Raw genomic sequence first — 11,006 nt, 5'->3', positions numbered from 1 at the left:
GAAAGCTCACCTGCTATCAGTCCTATAACTGGATGTTGAAGTAGGCCACCAGGGCATGTGTGTAGTCATTCTGTGCTTCACCTGCAGGCAGAAGGGGGAGGTGAAGGTCTGGTCTTTCACATTGACAGTGTATATGTCCACCTCCTGCAGGATACAAGTGGAGAAGTTCCAGGATATGTCCCCACTTCACTTCATTTTCTTCTCCCCTCACTCCCCAGCTCCCAGATGCTCCGTGACTTTGCTGTCCCCTTACAGCTGATCCTCACTCAATGGTGCCTTGCTTCATCTCCTCATTCATTTCTCATTCTGCATGTCTGGCTCCCAACAACCCATTCCAGGTTCATGCCTGTATTCCTTGTTCCCTTCTTACCCACACCCAAACCTGGCAGCTCCACCCTAACTCTGTCCAGTGCCCATCCCGCCCTGCCACCTGGCCAGACTTCAGTCAAATGCAGGTGCCCTGTGTTGCTGTCTCTCCAAACTCTTCTTGACAAGTCCACCAATGCGATGACCTCAAACATTGACCCAAATGCCGACCTGAAACCCTTCGCCAGCTCCCCAATTTCTCAGGAGGGTAGCTTGGGTGGGGTTCTTGCCCTTCCAGCCTCCTCCTGGCCACTCAACATCTTCCTCTGCCTCCCCATACCGAACCTCAACCCCCCAGCTCCAGCTCAATAAATAAATACTTGCTATTACCATACTTTTTTTGAAACAGGGTCTCCAAAGGAAAAAAAAAAAGAGAAAAGACACACAAACAAACAAAAACTGTTGCCCAGACTGGAGTGCACTGGTGGGATCACAGCTCAATGCAGCCTGAAATTCCCAGGCTCAAGTGATCCTCCTGCCTCTGCCTCCCGAGTAGCTGGCACCACAGGTGCAGCTCTGAGCCCAGCCTGTCCCCATGCTGTTTTGCAGTGTGCCTGTGTCCTGGCCCATCACCCCCGGGTTGTGCCTTTCAGTGCACATGCTGCAGGCTTTGAGCTGCCAGCTTTGGTGTGTCCCCCAGAGGATGTGCCACTGGGGCAGGGCCAGCAGCCTCGCTCACCGCCATTCCTGGAGCCTGGCACCAAGTACCAAGCATGGCTGTCACAAGGCAGAACTCACAAAGATATTTAAAGGACAAAGTGGCTTTTCTGGTCCTCTAGCACCACTTCTGGCAGACAGGTCAGGCTCTGAGACCTCAGGCCAATGTTCTGGCCTCCGAAGTCCTGCACCAGGTCCAGGGGATGGTCTCTCTTTTGTTTCAACCCTGGGAGCTCCTGGCCATGCCCACTCCCTCACCTTTATGCTACTTAGGGTCCACCATGTTCACTAGGGGCTCCTTGAGGGCCACATCTTTGATTCAAGACATGTCTAAGCCATACAAGTCCTCCCACATGCAGGAGGCAGGCAGGGAGGAGGGTGAGCCCGCAGCAGCCCACTTGAGGCCCCACACACTAGCTCCCCAGGCTGCCCTCACAGTGGATCTTGTAGACTTTGGACTGCTGGTCCTTGATGGCCCTCACATACAGTGTGGCTTGGTGTGGAAGCTGATGCCATCGGACACCTGCAGTGGGGCAGGGTGAGGGCAGGAAGGGTGGGGCCTGGCAACATTGCCCAGAGTCTTGCCAGTGTGGCCTCCTACTCTGGTCTGAGCCACCATCATGTCACAGCTGCACTCACACTCACCCTCTGGTCTATTTGCCACAGGGCTGCCAGAGGACACCCAGAAGCACCTCAGTCAGCTCCTGTCCTTCAGAAGTTTTGGGGATTCTGAGACCCTCCCCGGCTGCTCTTAGAGAAAAAGCAAAGTTGCATGGGTCCCATAAGGCCCACAAAATCTGCACACATCCTACCACCCCTCACCTCTACTCCAACTTTTATTGCCGTTCTAGACCCTCCTTCCACACTAGCCCTTCCGAGGCTCCACGCGCAGCAAGTACACACCTACCCTGGCTGTCCCTCCACCCAGAATGCTTCTCTTCCCAGATCTCAGTGGCTCCTTCCTGTGCTTCATTCAGCTGTCAATCACCTCTCCCAGAGAGGCCTGTTGAAACCCGAGCACCTGTGCCATTGCCCTGCTATGGTTTTCCTGTCCTGATGAACCCCCAACACCACACCATCTCCCTGCCAGCATCCAGCTCCAGTGCCTGGTACACCTGGCTTGGGCTGTGGCCTTCTGACAGCTTGCAGCAAAGACTCCAAATTAAGTCCTGTCTGTGGGGAAAAATGAATGTGGTTTCACCTTCTGCCTAGACCCTAGCCCACATGAGCTTCACCCATTCCACTGGGGGTCTCACCAGCCACTTATCCCCAGCATAGAGCACGGTGTTAAGCATGGACAAGTAGAAGAGGCAGTAGCCCATCCACTCGCAGATGATGAGGTCCACCTTCTGCACTGACAGCTCCACCTCCTCCACCTTCTCCTTATGATGGTCACCACTGCAGAGTGGACAAGGGCAGCCAGGTCAGCCCCCAGGAGCCCTGCCCTTCACCTTTCCCCATGTCTAGAACCAGGAGGCCCCACCAGGCAGCCTGGATTTAGAGATCATAAAGAACTTGATGAGCTGAAGCCATGAACCCTCTTAACACTGTTTTCAAATTCATCCATTACTCTAGGTATTTTTGAGACAGGAGCAGACAATTTATGTGGACCGAGTATCAGGTGATGTTAAGATTTTGTCTTTAATTTGGTGGGCTTGACATAATAAGTAACAGCATGGTCATGTTCTCAAAACAGCCTTGTGTATTAGATAAGACACACAGAGACAGATTTACCAGGGAAATTGCATTACAGTAGAAATCTGCTTCAAATGGAGAGAACATTTAAAGTTGAGTGATGAGGACTTCCAGGTTCATTACAATTGTCTCTGTAATAAAATCATTTCAGTTCCCAGAGGAAAATCTACCACGTTCACAAGTTCCCTACACCGCCAACCTAGCTGGGGCAATTTAGCAAGAGCTACCAAACTTATTAACTCATACTTCACTATGTTATGCAGATTTGTCTCAAAATTCTGAGTGGAAGCAATTCTCCAGTCTCAGCCTCCCAAAGTGCTGGGATTACAGGCGTGAGCCACTGAGCCCAGCCACTAACTAGCCTTTTGGCCCAAGCAATCTCCTTTTATAAATTGACCTCACAAATATGTGTATGAAATGACATTACGTGCAAAGGATGAAAATCCCAGAGCAGACTGGGTGCAGAGGCTCATGCCCGTAATCCTAGCTCTTTGGAAGGCCAAAGTGGGAGGATCTCTGCTTGAGCCCAGAAATTCAAGACCACCCTGGGCAACATGGCAAAACCTAACCTCCAAAAAAAAAAAAGCTAGATATGTTGGTACATGCCTGTAGTCCCAGCTACTCAGGAGGCTGAGGTGGGAGGATGACCTGAGCTCAGGAGGCAGAGGTGCCCATGAACCATCATTGCACCACTCACTACACTCTAGACTGGGCAATAGAGCCAGACTCTGTCTCAGAAACAAATAAAAAAAGAAAAAGAAAGAAAATTTCAGAGCAACTTAAACACCCATCAACAAAAGACTGGTTTAAAAAGCTGAGGGATGTCCCTATGATGGCGGTAGTAGAAAAGAGTGTGATGCCTCAACAGCCTGGACAGTGTGAAACTACATGACACACAAGTGAGAGAATCTGAGGGCAAGAGGCTGGTATGAAATGTGACTGGTGTGAAAATTATGCACGTGAATGCAAACTCACTTACACATATATGTGCTTGTAGGTGCAGACTTCTCTGGAAGGTAGTGTTGGTTAAACTCAGAGGAGGGCAGGCCCTCAGTGGCCAACCATGGGACTCTATTACTCATTCAAGACACTAGAGACTGGTTCTCACCCTAATTTTAAGACAGAGGTGCTAAGCTTAGGACTTTGACACTGAAATTCTCAGGCTGCTGGCAGCCCAGAAGACAATAGGAGAGGAGCCAGTGAATCTGTGGCCCATCTGTAGACCTCTCAACTCTACCGGGTCCCTGGAGAAGCAGGGCAGTGTCCACCCCACTCCCACAAACTCATCCTCTTTCTGGGCTCACTGTGATCTAACTTGTTAGCTTTGACATCATCATAGCATAATCAGAGATACTGAAACACTGGATCTGAGGACCCAGGAAGAAGTGACGGTGAAACCCCTCACATTCCCATCCTCAGCCCCCAAATCCCTCCATCCAATCCCTGAGCCCCTATGTTCTCTGTCTATGTCTCCCAGGTTCAGACCCCCTTAGCCACCCTGGAGACTCATGTCTACGACCCTGTGGGCCCCAGCCTCAGCAGCAAACATGCAGAGGATGCCTGTGCCTGAGCCTACATCCAGAACCACCTTGTCCTTGAAGAGATGCTGGTTGTGAAACACGGAGTTGTGGTATGTGACGGTGCAAACCTTGTCCTTCAGCATCTCCTGAGGGAAGATGGGCACAGAGACTCCGTGAGGGGCCCCACATCGCCAGCTGGATAACCAGGTGTCATGACCTGTCAGAGGGCCAGGGACAGCTCTAGGCCCTCTCACTTCCTTCCCTGCACCTTGGTTTCCCTATTTGTAAAAGTAGACTAGATGAACTAAAGTCTCATCTAAGCCAGATGCTACCATTGCTACCTAAGAACCAGCGAACCCTGGCTTTTCAAAGTTCTCAGGCCAGGGGCGGTGGTTCATGCCTGTAATCCCAGCACTTCAGGAAGCCAAGGAACTTGAGACCAGCCTGGGCAACAAAGCAAGACTCTATGTCTACAAAAAATAAGAAAATTAGCTGGGCATGGCTGTGCACGCCTGTGATCCAAGATACACCAGAGGCTGAGGTGGGAAGATCACCTAAGCCTGGGAGATCAAGGCTACAGTGAGTGGTGATTGCATCACTGCACTCCAGCCTGGGCGACAGAGCAAGACCCTGTCTCTAAAAATAAAAAAAATAGTAATTTATGTATATTTTTACTACAATTTTATAACAACAGCCTCAGGGGAAGAAGAAAATTCCTTAGAACGCCACCCCATCTGCATTCTGGGATCTCAGTGTCTTCTGTCACAAGGGTCCAGAAGCTGTCAGGCCCAGAGCAGCTGGGGCGCAGTTCCACCGCCGGTCCCTAGAGGGCGGAAGAGACCAGCGGGCCCTGCCTGACCTCCAGCTAAGGCCCCAGGCACACATGCGCGCTCTCACCCTAGCCTTCCCGAGGGGCTCCTGCAGAGCTTGAGGCTAATTTCAGTCTCCAAGGCAAAGGCTTGGAAAGGGGACCCTGGGAGTTGCACAGCAGAAGGGCGCAGGGGCACCCTACTGCGGGGGGAAGCAGTGCGCATGAGTGGGAAATTACGTTTCACCCCTCCCCAACATTCAACCCCCTTATGGTTTGCAGGCCTGGGAAGGTGTCCTCACTCACCTCGTGGATGCTGAAGTGGCCATAGGAGTCTAGGCAGTAATCTTTGGGCATCCTGTCCTTAGCATTGGGCTCACTGCTTTCCTCCTGGCCACAGGAAACCTGGGAGGGGGCCGATGGGAGCATGGGTCAGACCTGGGGGCCCCCCACAGCCTCTTAAACCTCCAGGTTCCTACTTATTCCTGAAGAGTAGTAAAGAACTCCCCAAATTGTACTATGACAACCCTCCAGCCCCCGCCTACCATCTTGCCCCCACAGGAGACCCAAAATCTAACAACTCCATTTTCTACTTCCAGGACCCCCCAGAGCACTGTCCAGGGGAGTACCCCATACCTCAGACACGCCAACCATCTCTCTGCCCTGCTCTACAGCTCAGCCCAATGTCGGGGAGTGAAGGAGAAGAAAAATAGGGGCAGACACAGGGAAGGTCACAGGAAGGCTGGAGGTGGAGTTAGGGAAGTAACCTCAATACTGGGGGAGGCCAGCGGGGCCTTGAACCTGGAGGGGTTTGTCCTAAGTGTCTGGGTGCTGGGGGTAAACTGATTTGAAGCAAGAAGTGTATGGTTAGATCTCAAGAAAGGGCCAGATGTGTGACAAGACATATTGATGTGAAGGTCGGGTGAGGAGGGGTCAAAAAATATTTACTTTTTCAAAAGGTGGCTGGAGGCTCATCCCATTAGTCAAGGTGGCTACAAAATTGGAGGAGAAAGTAAGAGGGAGAAAGGATTAGCTACTGGGAGTGGTTGCGGGAGGGCTGGGCAGCAGGACCTGGGCTCTGGTTGAGGGTGGGTTTCCAGCAATTTTCCTTTTCCTTGGTGGGGACTGGTGGCAAAGGGGGCAAGTAATGAGGTGGTGGGGGGGTTAAGAAAGGAATTGGAAAAGTGAGGAGAGAAGAAAGGGGGCCTCCTATCCCAGCTGTGGCTGGAGAGATGGTGGCCTCCTGCCACGTTTCCCCTCTCTGGCCAGGCAGCAGACCACATACCTCCCCATCCAGGCAAGGGAAATTGACACCCAACACCACCAGCTGTTGCCACACCTCCCATCACCTAATCTTCCCTAGATTAGGAGACACTTCCTGGCACACACACCCTTATCCTAGGCTGTCATGAATAGCGGGAGGGAGGAGCACTGGCAGGGTATGTCCACAGGGCATCTGCTCCCTCCACAAACCAGTCTCTTGTCTGAGAGGATTCCAGAAAAAAGGTGTGGCACACAGGCATTCCCCAGAGCTAATACCCCAGCCCCCAACTCCTGCCTTCACTTCAGGAGCCCTGAACAAAACTGCCTATAACCAATACCCTCCCTTATGACCCTCTGCCTAGGAAGTTAGAGTCCCAGGGAGGATGGGTGTTAGACTTTCTGCCGAGTTCAATGAGGAAACAGAGACCGGAGTGAGGAAATTAAAAGCCAATTTATTCGGCTCCCGGGCGAGGTTCTATGGTCCGGGAAGGGGCCAGAGAAGTCGCGCTTCTCTTCTTCGGGCGTGGGGTTTTATAGGGAGTAGAAGTGGCTGATTGACTACGGGGGAAACAAAGACAAGGTAGTTCTATTGGGTATTAAAAGACTGGGGATGGGCGAGGTGAACAAAGCGGGGGCATTTCCATTGGGTATGAAGGGAGTGAGCACGGACGAGGGGCTGGCCGAAGATGTACGGGGGAGCTACCATAGGGCAGGCTCTTGGCAGCCTTTTCAAAATTTATGGCAGGTGCAGGACTGAGATTGGAATGCGGAAATGGGCAAGGGGAGCCTGCGTGGAGAGGGCAAATGCTGAGCAATGTGCTCAGTATGATGATGTAGTTTTTAGGCACGGAGAGAGAAGGGCATGTCCATTCGGCTCCCAAGGAGGCACCGGCCTTACAATGGGCAACTCCTGGACCCTCTAAGAATGAGATGACTCCAGAAAATGGCTTGGGGAGTCACCCAATTGCCCCCATTCAGACACCCATCCCAGGCCCTGAAGACACCCAGGTGAGCCAAGCCTGAGGACACCTCTGGGGAATATATTTCCTCCACCCATAGAGCCCCTGGGGCAGGAGACAGTCAAGGGCATGGGAAGCCATGGCAGTGACCCTGGAAGCTAACCCCCAATGGCAGCATCCAGAGAGCTGACCTGCCCCTCCAACCAATGTCACAAAGTAAAGGGTGGAAGGACAGAGGCCCCATCAGATTACATCTCTTCCAGGTGTGAATACTTTCCAAGGCTCCAAAAAGGGCCATGTCACAGGCCATAGCCTACTGCAAGCACCCTCCCCTCAATTCTCCCAAGCTAGCGGGGACACCTATAAGAAGAAAAGTGGTGAGAGGGTTTCTCCATGGGGGCCCATTTCTCAATATCACTGATAACCACCAAACCATCCTAGCCCAAGAGGGCATGAAACTCAAGATGGAAACCTCCCCCACATGGCTGCACAAGAACCAAAACTCACTGGAAACCATTTCAGCCACCCAGCCTCAGGACCCCCAGGCTCAGGATCCCCACACAGCGCTTCAGGAAGAGGAAGGGGGAGGTCATCTCCCACCCTCACAAAAGCCCGGGGGAGATAAAACGCTCTGGTAGAGAGTAAAGCTCACAGCTGCACATTTCCCACCACAACTCCTCACCAGCAGACATATCCTCCTCCTTCTGCCCCCAGGAGAGAAATCCGACCTGAGGTGGGTCTCCGGACATGCACCTTGAAAGAGACTTCACTCCCACTCACCCAGAAATGTCCACAAGGGAGTGCATGGGACCTATTGATGGGAAAATCTCCACCTAGAGGCCCCACCACCACCCAGAGGGAGGTCACAGGGCCATGCCCCATCCCCTAACTCCTAAAGCCCTGGGTGAGGGAGAATTCTGGGACAGGAAAGGGGTTAGGGGGACCCATTCTTTGCCTTCCTCCAGTCCCAATCACAGAGCACACAAAACCAGGGCTGATGTCCCAACAGATGTTCCTGGATTTTGGAAGGAGGTTATAAAGGGCTGAGAATTACTGTCTCTCCCAAGAGACCCCCTACATTCTGGAGGTCCCCAGGTGAATCCCACCCCAAAGTGGGTGCACAGATCCCCAGGAGGAAGGCACAGGGCCTCAGAGGGAGGGTCAATCCCCCTCTGCACCCCACCGGGGCCCCTTCCTGGCCGAGACTAGGCCTTGTCCCACAGGTGGAACCCTCTGGGCCATCGGAATCACACACCCCCTCCCCACCCACCACCTCATCGATACCTGGGGGCTTGGCCAGAAGCGATCCCAGTCTTTCTTCACATGGGAGGGGAATGACACCCTCCACTAGGCTGGCTGTGGAAGGCCCTTGAAAGCTAGGGAGCGCCCACCTCAAACAACATTCCTGGATCCAGAGCACACGGAGGCCCCACGTGTGGCTGGGGACCTTCAACCCCAAGTCGCCAACTTGGAGCCCTTTCCCCTGCACACAGAATCATCAAATGCTGACCCAAAGTAGCCTTTTCAGTAGGTTTTATCTATTCTTATGCAAGCATTGTTCTTTCAAAGCCGACCTTTACTCATAGGGATTTAACAGCCACAGTAAGTCAGAGTTTCAATTCTCTTTGTCTAAGTTGTGGATCAAGTTTACAGTAAAAATGTTCATAATTGTTTTGAGTCTTCCCACCAGATGGTATTTGATAGCATCAGGTTTGCGTTCCACTTTAGCCTAAGTATTTTAGTGGGTCTTTGGACATCCAGAACCGCTTGGGGGAAAAAAAAGGTGAGGGTTCATCCAAAACTTCCATCTTCACAATCTTGACCACAATTTGATAATGATGACTGATTATTTCACAGTCTTTCACTGACGCTCTGCCACCCAGGCCAGCCCTGATAGACAGATAGGACTGCAGTCCAGCTGAAATAACACTCCATCTTGTTAATGGAGTGAGATGGGATACTGTTATTTGATAAAGATAATTGATGTTTCACAGTGAATTGGGAAGCAGCTTCAAGGGCTGTAGGGTCAAGTCCTACAGGGTCGTGGGGTGTCCCCTATTGCTGTGCTGAGGCACAGGATCTGAGAAATAAAGAGATGAGATATTGAAGAACTGGAAAAGACAGCTGGGCTCAGGGGACCTCACCGCTTACAAGCAGAGACAGGCGAGGCCCTGAAAGTCCAGGAGCATCTGTATTTATTGGGTATAGGTTAGGGGGCAGGGTAGTGGGTGAGGTCATCTTAAGAACAGTGATAGGGTCAAGACAATCATGTGTGCGATAAGCAAAGGGTCCACCCCCATTAGGTCACCAAGGCAAGGAGGTGGGCTGTGCACAGTGAAGAGGGTGCAGTGTGTAATATCTCTTATCTAGGGGCAGGCTACTTCTAAGGAATTCTATAGGAGAATGCTTTGAGTCAGTACAGCAGCAGCAGATCTGACAAGGTCTACAGCCACCTGCTGGCAGCTTCCAGTGATTTCTATAGGAGGATGCTTTGAGTCAGTACATAACAGCAGGGCTGAAAAGATATCCAGCCACCTGGGCAGGATTATACCAGAGGGATTTCAAGCTCTTGGTCACTCATGAGATTGCCGGTCTGAGGGCAGCCTTCCACAAGAACTTGAGGCAAGGTACTGAAACTCCTCATCAGGAGAAATGACTCTTGCTCCAAGCCTGACATAGAGTGGGTATCTTTATGATACTGAAAGCTGCCACCTGGGCCATAAATTCTTGTCCTGGTATAAGTGTTTTTCCCTTAAATCAGGCTCTGCACCATGTCTGCTCTAGACATTCCTCTGACTATAAACAAGATATGATTATATATGTACAGCTGTTTTTCCCTTAATTTATACTCTGTACCATGTCTGTTCTAGAAATTCCTCTAACAACTAAGATATATATATCTATATATATAGCTGAGTGGTAAATTATTCTTCAGGCACTAATTGTTATGACTATAAACTAATATATTATTATATATAAAGGATTGCATAAAAGGATATAACTGAGTAGTGATCCTATAAACTAAGATATTATTCAGACAGTAACTGTGCCGGTGGTCTGCTTGGGTTTCCTTCCTCAGCTCCCAGAAGGGGTGTCACCCACAAAGTGCACCATATCTGAAGCTATATTCTTTCCACAAATATGGCAGTTGTTCAGAACATGAGAACAAAATAACTTAAGTTACATATTCGGGCATGTTAGGGACAAGAAACCCCCTCTGCACAGGCTGACCCCTTCCCCCACTCTGATTGCTCTGCAGCTGCATTCCTAAATCCCTACCTAGGAGCCATATCATGGCTGCCAGACATGCTGCAATTAAGCAAAGCATGATTGCAGCCATCCAGGCAGCTTGAGGGAGCACAGGGAAAACATATGTTGGTTATCCATACTTGTAAATTTCTGTTTGACACATACTTGTAAAAAAAAACTAGTTTCTCTTTTCTAAAAAAAGACTGCCACCACAAAAGTCACAGGATAATGTATTGTGTGTCTGTTACAAGTTAATGAACTATCTCTGTGCCTGTTACCAGCGGATAAATTTCCTCAGTCCTAAGACCCCCTTATGCCCCCACCCCTTATAAACCCTTCATTTTGTAAGCTCAGGGCTGCCTCCTCTGATTGTTACAGAGCAGTCCAGCAGGTTAATACAACTTGCTTGCCTGACTTTGGGTCTGTTCTCCTCTCTCTCAGTTACCCGTACAGGGCATGGCCTTTTAAAGCATTTTGATGCTATGTTGT

At 50.8% G+C, this 11,006-nt stretch overlaps 1 pseudogene; it reads right to left on the bottom strand.

Moving 5' to 3' along the window:
* Nucleotides 1–1,086: 1,086 nt before the first annotated feature.
* LOC105730222 (protein arginine N-methyltransferase 1-like) lies at nt 1,087–5,700 on the bottom strand (annotated as a pseudogene).
* Between the last annotated feature and the right edge of the window lie 5,306 nt (nt 5,701–11,006).

This window comes from Aotus nancymaae, unplaced genomic scaffold, assembly GCF_030222135.1.
Source record: "Aotus nancymaae isolate 86718 unplaced genomic scaffold, 86718_ANA_hifiasm-v0.15.2.pri h1tg000049l, whole genome shotgun sequence".
In the NCBI taxonomy this organism is placed as follows: Eukaryota; Metazoa; Chordata; class Mammalia; order Primates; family Aotidae; genus Aotus; species Aotus nancymaae.
The sequence above is the reverse complement of the archived record's forward strand: the minus strand, read 5'-3'. Positions and strand labels throughout refer to the sequence as shown.